Source organism: Lissotriton helveticus, chromosome 6 (assembly GCF_964261635.1).
Source record: "Lissotriton helveticus chromosome 6, aLisHel1.1, whole genome shotgun sequence".
Lineage (NCBI taxonomy): Eukaryota > Metazoa > Chordata > Amphibia > Caudata > Salamandridae > Lissotriton > Lissotriton helveticus.
In genome coordinates this window covers 2,118,705,542-2,118,722,790 of record NC_136067.1, presented here as the reverse complement: position 1 = coordinate 2,118,722,790, position 17,249 = coordinate 2,118,705,542, and the positions used below count along the sequence as shown (strand labels likewise).

Sequence of the window (17,249 nt, the reverse complement as noted above, 5' to 3'; positions counted from 1 at the left end):
ACTGGCTCTTTTAAATATAGGAACTAGACTTGTCTTGCTCCTGTGGACCGAAGAGTCCTTCCTGGAACATACCATTTGAATCTTTGACTCAGATGGTCGGGCCTATTCCATTGAGGGCTTTAAATGCCGTAAAGAGGGCCTTAAAGCTTACCCTTTGTTTCACAGGGAGCCAGTGTAGTTATATTAGTTCTTTTTTGACAATATTTAGCTGTCCCTGTCAACAACCTGGCCGCCGAGTTTTGTGTGATCTGAAGCCTGTTAATGTGCTGTTTTTGGGCGTTCAGACTGACGCTGTTGCAATAATCCAGACGTGCCATAACAAGTGCCGTGGCCACCGTCCTGAGACTTTCTTCTGGAAGATAAAGCTTTATTTTTCTTATGATTCTGAATATCAGAAAACAAGCTGACACCACCGTTCTTCGGTGGTCACTAAACGTAAGTTTGTTATGCACGAACACCCACAGATTTGTTGCTTGCTGGAATCAGGGCAAATACCAAAATCTTCTGGTCACCAGTCTGGTGTCCATAGGTGTGGATTATTCCTGAATATGATGACCTCTCTTTTGCTTGAATTTAGTTTCAAGCAGTTGGTCGACATCCAATCCTGAGATGGCTTTCATACAATCATGAAAACGTGCCCCAGTTTCCTTTTCCTCCACATTAACACAATTTGAGTGTCGTCTGCATATGAGGTGAGTTGGAAGCCAAAGGATCTTATCAAACATGCCAGAGTTATCATGTACATATTAAAAAGTGTTGGGCTTAACGGTGAGCCGTGAGGCACCCCACAAGAATCAGGAAACGGCTTTGACTTGTTGTCTAGATCGACTGTTTGTGTTCTTTCAGCTAGAAAGGACTACAGGAGGTTCCAAGCATCAACCTGTACCCCTGCTTCAGACAGCCGGTCCATCGGAACTTCATGATGGACCGTGTCAAAGGCCGCTGACAAATCTAGCATAATCAGTATTGCCTTGCCTCCACAGTCCAAGGCCTCCCTCACTTCCTCTGTAGATTTAATTAAAGCCAGCTCCGTGCTGTGTTCACCTCTAAACCTGTATTGAGATTAGTCGAGTAGATTATTGATTTGGATAAATACACTGAGCTGGGAATTCATAGCTTTTTCAGCATTTTTTGCAAGAAGCGGAAGCCATGAAATTGGCCTATAACTACTTGGGTCCTTAGGAACCAGAGTTGTTTTTTTTAATGGGGGGAGTATAGAGGCCTTCTTTCAGTCCCTGGGAAATATGCCGGTGGTGAATATGGTGTTGAGCAAAGGGGTAAGAGCTTACCCTTTGACTTCCGGAATTAATTTCAATTCAAACGCTGGACATGGGTCCATGGAAGACCCTGATCGAATAGAGTTCAAAAGTTTGATTGACTCTTATATTTCTAGCAATAAGAATTTATCTAAAACTGATGTAGGGTGGGTCTATTAGGTTCTATTTTAGGTGGCTGCACTTTTTCACCTTTTTGGGCTAAAGTGAATGTAGAAAAAATACATTCCACCTTTTGTTGGAAAAAAGGAGCACATTTTTCGCACAATTCAGGACTACTTAAGCTCTTAGGGGCTGGTGCGGCAAGTTTAGTAATCGTTTTAAAGAGTTCTTTGAAATTGGAATTAGCTTGAGAAATTTGTTCTGTAAAAACTTCTTTTTTGTTTCCAGCAATAGTTCCTTATAGATTCTGAGACTTTGCTTATAAATTTCTATATCCTTACTTTTATACCCTTTCCTCCATGCCCATTCTAATATTTTACAGGCTGTTTCAGGTTTAAAAAAATCATCTGAGTACCAGGAATCTGAGGGTTGGGCCCGTTTAAGGGTTCAATGTTTAACCGGAACTAATTTATTGCATGCTGTGTCTATCCAATCTGTATAGGCCGACGTAGCCTCGTCCACCCGAGAGGGGAGAGGGCACATGGTTCTCTTTAGTGCTCCTTCTAATGCTAAACAATCTGCATTTTCCAGGCTCTTTTTGCAATCTTCCTTATGGGTTCAGGTCTGGGTTGAAGGTCTTTTGAATCCTTCAGGTCAAATAAAATGGCACTGTGATCGGACCACGACAATGGAAGTACCACAGTGTCAGCATATTACAGGACTGTATTGTATATGGATAGCTCAGTAGGTTAATTCGCCTCCGGCAAAGAGTCTGCCATCATATTACAGGACTGTATTTTATATGGAGAGCTCAGTGGGTTAATGTACCTCCTGCAGAGAGTCTGGCAGCATATTACACGACTGTATTTTATATGGTTAGCTCAGTCAGTGGGTTAATGTACCTCCTGCAGAGAGTCTACCAGTATATTACAGGACTGTATTTTATATGGGTAGCTCAGTTGGTTAATGTGCCTCCTGCTGAGAGTCTGCCAGCATATTACAAGACTGTATTTTATATGGATAGTTCAGTGGGTTAATGTGCCTCCTGCAAAGAGTCTGTCAGCATATTACAGGACTGTATTTTATATGGATAGTTCAGTGGGTTAACGCGCCTCCTGCCTAGAGTCTGCCAGCATATTACAGGACTGTATTTTATATTGATAGCTCAGTAGGTTATTGCACCTCCTGCAGAAAGTCTGCTACATATTACAGGACTGTATTTTACACGGATATCTCAGTGGGTTAATGTGCCTGCTGCAGAGAGTCTGTCAGCATATTACAGGACTGTATTTTATATGGATAGCTCAGTAGGTTATTGCACCTCCTGTAAGGAGTCTGTCAGCATATTACAGGACTGTATTTTATATGGATAGTTCAGTGTGTTAATGCGCCTCCTGACTAGGATCTGCCAGCATATTACAGGACTGTATTTTATATGGAGAGCTCAGTGGGTTAATGCACCTCCTGCAGAGAGTCTGCCAGCATATTAAAAGACTGTATTTTACATGGATAGTTCAGTGGGTTAACGCGCCTCCTGCCTAGAGTCTGCCAGCATATTACAGGACTGTATTTTATATGGATGGCTCAGTGGGTTAATGTGCCTCCTGCAGAGAGTCTGTCAGCATACTACAGGACTGTATTTTATATAGATAGCGCAGTGGGTTAATGCGCCTCCTGCAGAGAGTCTATCAGCATACTACAGGACTGTATTTTATATGGATAGCTCAGTGGGTTAATGCGCCTCCTGCAGAGAGTCTGCCAGCATACTACCAGACTGTATTTTATATGGGTAGCTCAGTAGGTTAATGCACCTCCTGCACAGAGTCGGCTGCATATTACATGACTGTATTTTATATGGATAGTTCAGTGGGTTAACGCGCCTCCTGCCTAGAGTCTGCCAGCATATTACAGGACTGTATTTTATATTGATAGCTCAGTAGGTTATTGCACGTCCTGCAGACAGTCTGCTACATATTACAGGACTGTATTTTATACGGATATCTCAGTGGGTTAATGTGCCTGCTGCAGAGAGTCTGTCAGCATATTACAGGACTGTATTTTATATGGATAGCTCAGTAGGTTATTGCACCTCCTGTAAGGAGTCTGTCAGCATATTACAGGACTGTATTTTATATGGATAGTTCAGTGGGTTAATGCGCCTCCTGACTAGGATCTGCCAGCATATTACAGGACTGTATTTTATATGGAGAGCTCAGTGGGTTAATGCGCCTCCTGCAGAGAGTCTGCCAGCATATTACAGGACTGTATTTTATATGGATAGCTCAGTGGGTAATGCGCCTCCTGCAGAGAGTCTGCTGCATATTACAGGACTGTATTTTATACGGAAAGCTCAGTGGGTTAATGAGCCTCCTGCAGAGAGTCTGTCAGCATCTTACAGGACTGTATTTTATATGGGTAGCTCAGTAGGTTAAAGCGCCTCCTGTAAAGAGTCTGTCAGCATATTACAGGACTGTATTTTATATGGATAGTTCAGTGGGTTAATGTGCCTCTTGCACAGAGTGTCTGTCAGCATAGTACAGGACTATATTTTATTTGGATAGTTCAGTGGGTTAAAGCGCCTCCAGCAGAGAGTCTGCCAGCATATTACAGGACTGTATTTTATATGGATAGCTCAGTGGGTTAATGCGCCTCCTGCACAGAGTCGGCTGCATATTACAGGACTGTATTTTATAGGGATATCTCAGTAGGTTAATGTGCCTGCTGTAAGGAGTCTGTCAGCATATTACAGGACTGTATTTTATATGGATAGTTCAGTGGGTTAATGCGCCTCCTGCACAGAGAGTGTCAGCATATTACAGGACTGTTTTTTATATGGATTGTTCAGTGGGTTAATGCCCCTCCTGCAGAGAGTCTGTCAGCATATTACAGGACTGTATTTTATATGGATAGCTCAGTTGGTTAATGTGCCTCCTGAAGAGAGTCTGCTGCATATTACAGAACTGTATTTTATATGGATAGTTCAGTGGGTTAATGCGCCTCCTGCACAGAGAGTGTCAGCATATTACAGGACTGTTTTTTATATGGATTGTTCAGTGGGTTAATGCCCCTCCTGCAGAGAGTCTGTCAGCATATTACAGGACTGTATTTTATATGGATAGCTCAGTGGGTTAATGCGCCTCCTGCTGAGAGTCTGCCAGCATATTACAAGACTGTATTTTATATGGATAGCTCAGTTGGTTAATGTGCCTCCTGCTGAGAGTCTGCCAGCATATTACAAGACTGTATTTTATATGGATAGCAGGGCTCTACAAATCTAAAAAATCTCACTTGACCTGCAAGTCGAGTGAGTAGACTTTTCTACTCGACCTAACAGCAATGCACTTGACCCACAATTGATCGTATAATGGACTTTTTTCAAAACATTTGCAGCGCCAACAACCTAGGAACTAATTAACTAACTAATTAAAAAATATAACTTGTAGTTTGTACAAACTACAATACTGGGTTAATATACATTTGCTTTCAATAAAACAATGATGGTTCCAATATACATTTTTTAACTGCATCAGATCTGTAACTCTCACTGTGTGGCAGATTCGCACAAAAGCACTCCAATTTGAAATGCGCTCAGCATCTAATCAATGGAAATGAACGATGTGCAACACCAGTGCAGCTTATGAAATAACTGACTCACTATTGAGACTCACTAGTCTGCTCTTGAGTATTGCGGGTTCTAATGGGGGACGGAGGGTTATAATACCTGTTCAGTAAAACTAAACTTTAGGTCTGCCTGACGCTTCCCCCTCCCAAAGCCTAACTCTGGGCCTAAACTTACTTTTTGGGGGGAAACTGGGTGGTAATTAGTGGTCACACAATCTGCACAATCCGCACCTTAGCCTAGGTGATGGTGACACTGTCTTGCGTGCAAAATCAAGCAATGAAGGTGAGGAAACATAAACTATACCAGCATAGTAAACCTGTTCTAGGAATGCAACTTGCATAGCAGTAGAAACTCTGGGAAGAGACATTTAATTTCCACCTTCGGACGTTTATAAAAGAGTGCAAGTAACCCTACGGTGCAACACAGCCAAATCAAACTCTCCACGTCATTGGCAAGCAAACCTTTTTTAAACAGTGAGAGCGGGCACAGCACAGACAGTCCGACCTGTAAACAAATATTTGCACAATGGTCTCTCAGGCTTGACAACGTAGGGCGGTCACCAGGCAATTAGAGTGAGCATTAGAGTTTGTCTCTGCCCACATGTTGGGAGCCAATAATTACATGATGTTTTCAGACAATGTGCCTGCACCAAAAAGTGTTTTTTTGCTCTACACAGAGTGTCAGTGCAACTACTGTTCTACTACCGCATTGTCATTCTATATATGCAGCATAATCTGCCAATTTGCACATAACTTTACAGATTCATTAAAACATTCATTTTCAACTCACAGTTGCACAAATAATATATTGAATCTTATTTAAGACCAAAGGAAAAAATTCAATCAGTGCAGCGTACCTAGGCAGCTAATTACCAAATCAAGCAATGAAGATGAGGGAAACATATCGTAAATTTACCCCAATATGACCTAAGATCATGAAACTGCACAGCACTAGAAATGGAAGGGCACAGTACCATCAAGCATCCAGTAACTCACAGTGATCCCCACGAAGATGATGATAAGTCTCCGGTGTCTTGGCTCATCTTACTTTCTGGAGAAGGAGGGGGGGAGAGAGATGACACCCTTTCAACTGCCCTCCAAGAGCATGAGAGACGCGGGAGTGATGCCTTGATGTCCGACAAGCATACTTGGGACTGCTAGCCAGGGACATGATCGCGCACACGCTTGGGGACGGTAAATTATCACGCATTGTACCTTTGAGGGTGCATTACTGTTTCTCTCACACGGGGGTCAAAGCCAATAATTCCCTCCACTCCACCTTTATTTAAACGCACTGTCTTGGGTTTGGCAGCCTCTAGGAAAATAGCAGCTGTGCGCTAGTGCCTCAAATCTGAAAATAATTACCCACCGGAACACGAGAAGAGTGAAAGCCTCTGAGCCCTGCCCTGTGGTAAATGCGGCTCCTGCACTGGCAGTCACGGACATCAGCTGAGCTCGGCTGAGGTGAGGACCACTCCCATTAATCAGGACGGTACTCCAGGGAGAGCAGATAAACCTTCCGGAGACAGAACCTTGGCTCAGGAGGGGCCCTCGCTGCCTTGTCAACACAGGCCGGCTAACTGTAGCAGCGAAGAACCGCTTCTCACTTCTGTCAGTGTTTCGTACACCCCTACCCTCAGCAGTCCTTCCTCATGGTGCTGCATTTGCCCAGATTTTGCAAAAGAAACGCGCCATGTGTTTTGGCCATTTCACCTTCGATTGTGTTGCGGTGTCTCCTGGGCCCCGTAGGGCATATTTGTTAGCTTTCTAGAAAAGATTTTTGGACTGCAGTTTGAGGGTGTAACAACGTACACATAATTTGCTGCATCGTAATTTTGCTCCCTGCTGGCTTACGCAACATTGCATGCCCACCCAGTGGTTAGTAGAGTTCGCAATCATACTCCCTGTTTTCAAGCCTTCTAGCGACTGGTTAAATCATAGTACTAATAACTTTGATGCTTCCTGTTTTCAAGGCTGTCATTAGTCCCCCCTTGTAAAATGAGGCAACTCCGTCGGGCAAGTGGAAAAGTACTTTATTTCCAGGCCGTCAGTCCCCAGGTCTAGGCAGCAACTGCCGTCCTAGGATTCGTTTCCCACTCAACAGCCCCCCACATTCCTGGACTCCACCAGAGCCAACACCTTGTGACTTGAAAGTTGTAGAATAAAGATCACATGCACACACAGACGGAAAGATGCCCCCACCAGCAGTGTTATGACTTACTCCGGCATGTGACTCGCACACAACACAGGCAGCGGCGCGCAAAGAGCAATAACTGGCACAAGCTCAGCGAAATCAGAAATACAATACTCACAATTAAGTTTTGCGGTCGGCCTAAATCGTCCCGACTCCACCGAGGAGAGCGCGTGGTGGCGTGCTACGTCACTGCTGCACTGGCACCCAAACAAACAATAGGCAGTGCGTGCATGATACATGCGCTATGCTGCCCCCTAAGCCTTTCATCGCGCACCGCACCCCGCCACCTAGAGCCTTCCACAAGCTACTGCACCTACCAGAGAGGCACTCGCCAGGCCGGTCAAGTAGGCCTTGAAACTGACTTGACCTGCACAAAATTCACTCCCATTTGCGAGCGGGCGAGTACATTTCTAGAGCCCTGGATAGTTCAGTGGGTTAACGCGCCTCCTGCCTAGAGTCTGCCAGCATATTACAGGACTGCATTTTATATTGATAGCTCAGTAGGTTATTGCACCTCCTGCAGACAGTCGGCTACATATTACAGGACTGTATTTTATACGGATATCTCAGTGGGTTAATGTGCCTGCTGCAGTGAGTCTGTCAGCATATTACAGGACTGTATTTTATATGGATAGCTCAGTAGGTTATTGCACCTCCTGTAAGGAGTCTGTCAGCGTATTACAGGACTGTATTTTATATGGATAGTTCAGTGTGTTAATGCGTCTCCTGACTAGGATCTGCCAGCATATTACAGGACTGTATTTTATATGGAGAGCTCAGTGGGTTAATGTGCCTGCTGCAGAGAGTCTGTCAGCATATTACAGGACTGTATTTTATATCGATAGTTCAGTGGGTTAATGTGCCTCCTGCAGAGAGTTTGTCAGCATATTACAGAATCAAACTGTATTTTATACGGATAGCTCAGTGGGTTAATGCGCCTCCTGCAGAGAGTCTGCCAGCATATTACAAGACTGTATTTTATATGGATAGTTCAGTGGGTTAATGTGCCTCCTGCAAAGAGCCTGTCAGCATATTACAGGACTGTATTTTATATGGATAGTTCAGTGTATTAATGCGTCTCCTGACTAGGATCTGCCAGCATATTACAGGACTGTGTTTTATATGGAGAGCTCAGTGGGTTAATGCGCCTCCTGCAGAGAGTCTGCCAGCATATTACAAGACTGTATTTTACATGGATAGTTCAGTGGGTTAACGCGCCTCCTGCCTAGAGTCTGCCAGCATATTACAGGACTGTATTTTATATGGATAGCTCAGTGGGTTAATGCACCCCCTGCAGAGAATCTCCAGCATACTATAAGACTGTATTATATATGGATAGCTCAGTGGGTTAATGCGCCTCCTGCAGAGAGTGTGCTACATATTACAGGACTGTATTTTATACGGATGTCTCAGTGGGTTAATGTGCCTGCTGCAGAGAGTGTGCTACATATTACAGGACTGTATTTTATACAGATGTCTCAGTGGGTTAATGTGCCTGCTGCAGAGAGTCTCTCAGCATATTACAGGACTGTTTTTCATATGGATAGCTCAGTGGGTTAATGTGCCTCCTGCAGAGAGTTTGTCAGCATATTACAGGACTGTATTTTAAATGGAGAGCTCAGTGGGTTAATGCGCCTCCTGCAGAGAGTCTGTCAGCATATTACAGGACTGTATTTTATATAGATAGTTCAGTAGGTTAATGTGCCTCCTGCAGAGAGTTTGTCAGCATATTACAGGACTGTATTTTTATAGATAGTTCAGTAGGTTATTGTGCCTCCTGCAGAGAGTTTGTCAGCATATTACATGACTGTATTTTATATGGAGAGCTCAGTGGGTTAATGCGCCTCCTGCAGAGAGTCTGTCAGCATATTACAGAACTGTATTTTATATGGAGAGCTCAGTGGGTTAATGCGCCTCCTGCAGAGAGTCTGTCAGCATATTACAGGACTGTATTTTATATAGATAGTTCAGTAGGTTAATGTGCCTCCTGCAGAGAGTTTGTCAGCATATTACAGGACTGTATTTTATATGGAGAGCTCAGTGGGTTAATGCGCCTCCTGCAGAGAGTCTGTCAACATATTACAGAACTGTATTTTTTATGGAGAGCTCAGTGGGTTAATGCACCTCCTGCACAGAGAGTCTGTCAGCATATTACAGGACTGTATTTTATATAGATAGTTCAGTGGGTTAATGTGCCTCCTGCAGAGAGTTTGTCAGCATATTACAGAATCAAACTATTTTATATGGATAGCTCAGTGGGTTAATGCGCCTCCTGCAGAGAGTCTGTCAGCATATTACAGGACTGTATTTTATATGGCTAGCTCAGTGGGTTAATGCGCCTCCTGCAGAGAGTCTGTCAGCATAATACAGAACTGTATTTTAAACGGATAGCTCAGTGGGTTAATGCTTCCTGTAAAGAGTCTATCAGCATCGTACAGGACTGTATTTTATATTGATAGCTCAGTAGGTTATTGCACCTCCTGCAGACAGTCGGCTACATATTACAGGACTGTATTTTATACGGATATCTCAGTGGGTTAATGTGCCTCCTGCAGAGAGTCTGTCAGCATATTACAGGACTGTATTTTATATGGCTAGCTCAGTGGGTTAATGCGCCTCCTGCAGAGTCTGTCAGCATATTACAGAACTGTATTTTATATGGATAGCTCAGTGGGTTATTGTGCCTCCTGCTGAGAGTCTGTCAGCATATTACAGGACTGTATTTTATATGGACAGCTCAGTTGGTTAATGTGCCTCCTGCTAAGAGTCTGCCAGCATATCACAAGACTGTATTTTATATGGATAGTTCAGTGGGTTAATGTGCCTCCTGCAAAGAGCCTGTCAGCATATTACAGCTCAGTGGGTTAATGCTTCCTGTAAAGAGTCTATCAGCATAGTACAGGACTGTATTTTATATTGATAGCTCAGTAGGTTATTGCACCTCCTGCAGACAGTCGGCTACATATTACAGGACTGTATTTTATATGGATATCTAAGTGGGTTAATGTGCCTGCTGCAGAGAGTCTGTCAGCATATTACAGGACTGTATTTTATATAGATAGTTCAGTGGGTTAATGTGCCTCCTGCAGAGAGTTTGTCAGCATATTACAGAATCAAACTGTATTTTATACGGATAGCTCAGTGGGTTAATGCGCCTCCTGCAGAGAGTCTGTCAGCATATTACAGGACTGTATTTTATATGGATAGCTCAGTTGGTTAATGTGCCTCCTGCTGAGAGTCAGCCAGCATATTACAAGACTGTATTTTATATGGATAGTTCAGTGGGTTAATGTGCCTCCTGCAAAGAGCCTGTCAGCATATTACAGGACTGTATTTTATATGGATAGTTCAGTGTATTAATGCGTCTCCTGACTAGGATCTGCCAGCATATTACAGGACTGTATTTTATATGGAGAGCTCAGTGGGTTAATGCGCCTCCTGCAGAGAGTCTGCCAGCATATTACAAGACTGTATTTTACATGGATAGTTCAGTGGGTTAACGCGCCTCCTGCCTAGAGTCTGCCAGCATATTACAGGACTGTATTTTATATGGATAGCTCAGTGGGTTAATGCACCCCCTGCAGAGAATCTCCAGCATACTATAAGACTGTATTATATATGGATAGCTCAGTGGGTTAATGCGCCTCCTGCAGAGAGTGTGCTACATATTACAGGACTGTATTTTATACGGATGACTCAGTGGGTTAATGTGCCTGCTGCAGAGAGTGTGCTACATATTACAGGACTGTATTTTATACAGATGTCTCAGTGGGTTAATGTGCCTGCTGCAGAGAGTCTCTCAGCATATTACAGGACTGTTTTTCATATGGATAGCTCAGTGGGTTAATGTGCCTCCTGCAGAGAGTTTGTCAGCATATTACAGGACTGTATTTTTATAGATAGTTCAGTAGGTTATTGTGCCTCCTGCAGAGAGTTTGTCAGCATATTACATGACTGTATTTTATATGGAGAGCTCAGTGGGTTAATGCGCCTCCTGCAGAGAGTCTGTCAGCATATTACAGGACTGTATTTTATATAGATAGTTCAGTAGGTTAATGTGCCTCCTGCAGAGAGTTTGTCAGCATATTACAGGACTGTATTTTTATAGATAGTTCAGTAGGTTAATGTGCCTCCTGCAGAGAGTTTGTCAGCATATTACAGGACTGTATTTTATATGGCTAGCTAAGTGGGTTAATGCGCCTCCTGTAGAGAGTCTGTCAGCATATTACAGAACTGTATTTTATACGGATAGCTCAGTGGGTTAATGCGCCTCCTGCAGAGAGTCTGTCAGCATATTACAGGACTGTATTTTATATGGCTAGCTAAGTGGGTTAATGCGCCTCCTGTAGAGAGTCTGTCAGCATATTACAGAACTGTATTTTAAACGGATAGCTCAGTGGGTTAATGCTTCCTGTAAAGAGTCTATCAGCATAGTACAGGACTGTATTTTATATTGATAGCTCAGTAGGTTATTGCACCTCCTGCAGACAGTCGGCTATATATTACAGGACTGTATTTTATATAGATAGTTCAGTGGGTTAATGTGCCTCCTGCAGAGAGTTTGTCAGCATATTACATGACTGTATTTTATATGGAGAGCTCAGTGGGTTAATGCGCCTCCTGCAGAGAGTCTGTCAGCATATTACAGAACTGTATTTTATATGGGGAGCTCAGTGGGTTAATGCGCCTCCTGCACAGAGAGTCTGTCAGCATATTACAGGACTGTAATTTATATAGATAGTTCAGTGGGTTAATGTGCCTCCTGCAGAGAGTTTGTCAGCATATTACAGGACTGTATTTTATATGGAGAGCTCAGTGGGTTAATGTGCCTCCTGCAGAGAGTTTGTCAGCATATTACAGGACTGTATTTTTATAGATAGTTCAGTAGGTTATTGTGCCTCCTGCAGAGAGTTTGTCAGCATATTACATGACTGTATTTTATATGGAGAGCTCAGTGGGTTAATGCGCCTCCTGCAGAGAGTCTGTCAGCATATTACAGGACTGTATTTTATATAGATAGTTCAGTAGGTTAATGTGCCTCCTGCAGAGAGTTTGTCAGCATATTACAGGACTGTATTTTTATAGATAGTTCAGTAGGTTAATGTGCCTCCTGCAGAGAGTTTGTCAGCATATTACAGGACTGTATTTATATGGAGAGCTCAGTGGGTTATTGCACCTCCTGCAGAGAGTCTGTCAACATATTACAGAACTGTATTTTTTATGGAGAGCTCAGTGGGTTAATGCACCTCCTGCACAGAGAGTCTGTCAGCATATTACAGGACTGTATTTTATATAGATAGTTCAGTGGGTTAATGTGCCTCCTGCAGAGAGTTTGTCAGCATATTACAGAATCAAACTGTATTTTATACGGATAGCTCAGTGGGTTAATGCGCCTCCTGCAGAGAGTCTGTCAGCATATTACAGGACTGTATTTTATATGGCTAGCTAAGTGGGTTAATGCGCCTCCTGTAGAGAGTCTGTCAGCATATTACAGAACTGTATTTTAAACGGATAGCTCAGTGGGTTAATGCTTCCTGTAAAGAGTCTATCAGCATAGTACAGGACTGTATTTTATATTGATAGCTCAGTAGGTTATTGCACCTCCTGCAGACAGTCGGCTATATATTACAGGACTGTATTTTATATAGATAGTTCAGTGGGTTAATGTGCCTCCTGCAGAGAGTTTGTCAGCATATTACATGACTGTATTTTATATGGAGAGCTCAGTGGGTTAATGCGCCTCCTGCAGAGAGTCTGTCAGCATATTACAGAACTGTATTTTATATGGGGAGCTCAGTGGGTTAATGCGCCTCCTGCACAGAGGGTCTGTCAGCATATTACAGGACTGTATTTTATATAGATAGTTCAGTAGGTTAATGTGCCTCCTGCAGAGAGTTTGTCAGCATATTACAGGACTGTATTTTATATGGAGAGCTCAGTGGGTTAATGCGCCTCCTGCAGAGAGTCTGTCAACATATTACAGAACTGTATTTTTTATGGAGAGCTCAGTGGGTTAATGCACCTCCTGCGCAGAGAGTCTGTCAGCATATTACAGGACTGTATTTTATATAGATAGTTCAGTGGGTTAATGTGCCTCCTGCAGAGAGTTTGTCAGCATATTACAGAATCAAACTGTATTTTATACGGATAGCTCAGTGGGTTAATGCGCCTCCTGCAGAGAGTCTGTCAGCATATTACAGGACTGTATTTTATATGGGTAGCTCAGTGGGTTAATACGCCTCCTGCAGAGAGTCTGTCAGCATATTACAGAACTGTATTTTAAACGGATAGCTCAGTGGGTTAATGCTTCCTGTAAAGAGTCTATCAGCATCGTACAGGACTGTATTTTATATTGATAGCTCAGTAGGTTATTGCACCTCCTGCAGACAGTCGGCTACATATTACAGGACTGTATTTTATACGGATATCTCAGTGGGTTAATGTGCCTCCTGCAGAGAGTCTGTCAGCATATTACAGGACTGTATTTTATATGGCTAGCTCAGTGGGTTAATGCGCCTCCTGCAGAGTCTGTCAGCATATTACAGAACTGTATTTTATATGGATAGCTCAGTGGGTTATTGTGCCTCCTGCTGAGAGTCTGTCAGCATATTACAGGACTGTATTTTATATGGACAGCTCAGTTGGTTAATGTGCCTCCTGCTAAGAGTCTGCCAGCATATCACAAGACTGTATTTTATATGGATAGTTCAGTGGGTTAATGTGCCTCCTGCAAAGAGCCTGTCAGCATATTACAGCTCAGTGGGTTAATGCTTCCTGTAAAGAGTCTATCAGCATAGTACAGGACTGTATTTTATATTGATAGCTCAGTAGGTTATTGCACCTCCTGCAGACAGTCGGCTACATATTACAGGACTGTATTGTATATGGATATCTAAGTGGGTTAATGTGCCTGCTGCAGAGAGTCTGTCAGCATATTACAGGACTGTATTTTATATAGATAGTTCAGTGGGTTAATGTGCCTCCTGCAGAGAGTTTGTCAGCATATTACAGAATCAAACTGTATTTTATACGGATAGCTCAGTGGGTTAATGCGCCTCCTGCAGAGAGTCTGTCAGCATATTACAGGACTGTATTTTATATGGATAGCTCAGTTGGTTAATGTGCCTCCTGCTGAGAGTCAGCCAGCATATTACAAGACTGTATTTTATATGGATAGTTCAGTGGGTTAATGTGCCTCCTGCAAAGAGCCTGTCAGCATATTACAGGACTGTATTTTATATAGATAGTTCAGTGGGTTAATGTGCCTCCTGCAGAGAGTTTGTCAGCATATTACAGAATCAAACTATTTTATATGGATAGCTCAGTGGGTTAATGCGCCTCCTGCAGAGAGTCTGTCAGCATATTACAGGACTGTATTTTATATGGCTAGCTCAGTGGGTTAATGCGCCTCCTGCAGAGAGTCTGTCAGCATATTACAGAACTGTATTTTAAACGGATAGCTCAGTGGGTTAATGCTTCCTGTAAAGAGTCTATCAGCATCGTACAGGACTGTATTTTATATTGATAGCTCAGTAGGTTATTGCACCTCCTGCAGACAGTCGGCTACATATTACAGGACTGTATTTTATACGGATATCTCAGTGGGTTAATGTGCCTCCTGCAGAGAGTCTGTCAGCATATTACAGGACTGTATTTTATATGGCTAGCTCAGTGGGTTAATGCGCCTCCTGCAGAGTCTGTCAGCATATTACAGAACTGTATTTTATATGGATAGCTCAGTGGGTTATTGTGCCTCCTGCTGAGAGTCTGTCAGCATATTACAGGACTGTATTTTATATGGACAGCTCAGTTGGTTAATGTGCCTCCTGCTAAGAGTCTGCCAGCATATCACAAGACTGTATTTTATATGGATAGTTCAGTGGGTTAATGTGCCTCCTGCAAAGAGCCTGTCAGCATATTACAGCTCAGTGGGTTAATGCTTCCTGTAAAGAGTCTATCAGCATAGTACAGGACTGTATTTTATATTGATAGCTCAGTAGGTTATTGCACCTCCTGCAGACAGTCGGCTACATATTACAGGACTGTATTTTATATGGATATCTAAGTGGGTTAATGTGCCTGCTGCAGAGAGTCTGTCAGCATATTACAGGACTGTATTTTATATAGATAGTTCAGTGGGTTAATGTGCCTCCTGCAGAGAGTTTGTCAGCATATTACAGAATCAAACTGTATTTTATACGGATAGCTCAGTGGGTTAATGCGCCTCCTGCAGAGAGTCTGTCAGCATATTACAGGACTGTATTTTATATGGATAGCTCAGTTGGTTAATGTGCCTCCTGCTGAGAGTCAGCCAGCATATTACAAGATTGTATTTTATATGGATAGTTCAGTGGGTTAATGTGCCTCCTGCAAAGAGCCTGTCAGCATATTACAGGACTGTATTTTATATGGATAGTTCAGTGTATTAATGCGTCTCCTGACTAGGATCTGCCAGCATATTACAGGACTGTATTTTATATGGAGAGCTCAGTGGGTTAATGCGCCTCCTGCAGAGAGTCTGCCAGCATATTACAAGACTGTATTTTACATGGATAGTTCAGTGGGTTAACGCGCCTCCTGCCTAGAGTCTGCCAGCATATTACAGGACTGTATTTTATATGGATAGCTCAGTGGGTTAATGCACCCCCTGCAGAGAATCTCCAGCATACTATAAGACTGTATTATATATGGATAGCTCAGTGGGTTAATGCGCCTCCTGCAGAGAGTGTGCTACATATTACAGGACTGTATTTTATACGGATGACTCAGTGGGTTAATGTGCCTGCTGCAGAGAGTGTGCTACATATTACAGGACTGTATTTTATACAGATGTCTCAGTGGGTTAATCTGCCTGCTGCAGAGAGTCTCTCAGCATATTACAGGACTGTTTTTCATATGGATAGCTCAGTGGGTTAATGTGCCTCCTGCAGAGAGTTTGTCAGCATATTACAGGACTGTATTTTTATAGATAGTTCAGTAGGTTATTGTGCCTCCTGCAGAGAGTTTGTCAGCATATTACATGACTGTATTTTATATGGAGAGCTCAGTGGGTTAATGCGCCTCCTGCAGAGAGTCTGTCAGCATATTACAGGACTGTATTTTATATAGATAGTTCAGTAGGTTAATGTGCCTCCTGCAGAGAGTTTGTCAGCATATTACAGGACTGTATTTTTATAGATAGTTCAGTAGGTTAATGTGCCTCCTGCAGAGAGTTTGTCAGCATATTACAGGACTGTATTTATATGGAGAGCTCAGTGGGTTAATGCACCTCCTGCAGAGAGTCTGTCAACATATTACAGAACTGTATTTTTTATGGAGAGCTCAGTGGGTTAATGCACCTCCTGCACAGAGAGTCTGTCAGCATATTACAGGACTGTATTTTATATAGATAGTTCAGTGGGTTAATGTGCCTCCTGCAGAGAGTTTGTCAGCATATTACAGAATCAAACTGTATTTTATACGGATAGCTCAGTGGGTTAATGCGCCTCCTGCAGAGAGTCTGTCAGCATATTACAGGACTGTATTTTATATGGCTAGCTAAGTGGGTTAATGCGCCTCCTGTAGAGAGTCTGTCAGCATATTACAGAACTGTATTTTAAACGGATAGCTCAGTGGGTTAATGCGCCTCCTGCAGAGAGTCTGTCAGCATATTACAGGACTGTATTTTATATGGCTAGCTAAGTGGGTTAATGCGCCTCCTGTAGAGAGTCTGTCAGCATATTACAGAACTGTATTTTAAACGGATAGCTCAGTGGGTTAATGCTTCCTGTAAAGAGTCTATCAGCATAGTACAGGACTGTATTTTATATTGATAGCTCAGTAGGTTATTGCACCTCCTGCAGACAGTCGGCTATATATTACAGGACTGTATTTTATATAGATAGTTCAGTGGGTTAATGTGCCTCCTGCAGAGAGTTTGTCAGCATATTACATGACTGTATTTTATATGGAGAGCTCAGTGGGTTAATGCGCCTCCTGCAGAGAGTCTGTCAGCATATTACAGAACTGTATTTTATATGGGGAGCTCAGTGGGTTAATGCGCCTCCTGCAGAGAGTCT

The 17,249-nt window shown here is 42.8% G+C and overlaps 1 protein-coding gene across 1 annotated transcript in view; it reads left to right on the top strand.

Moving 5' to 3' along the window:
* The window catches only part of LOC144764088 (uncharacterized), a 59,061-nt gene that overhangs the window by 473 nt on the left and 41,339 nt on the right, over nucleotides 1–17,249 (top strand). The gene's annotated exons all lie outside the window — the stretch shown is intronic.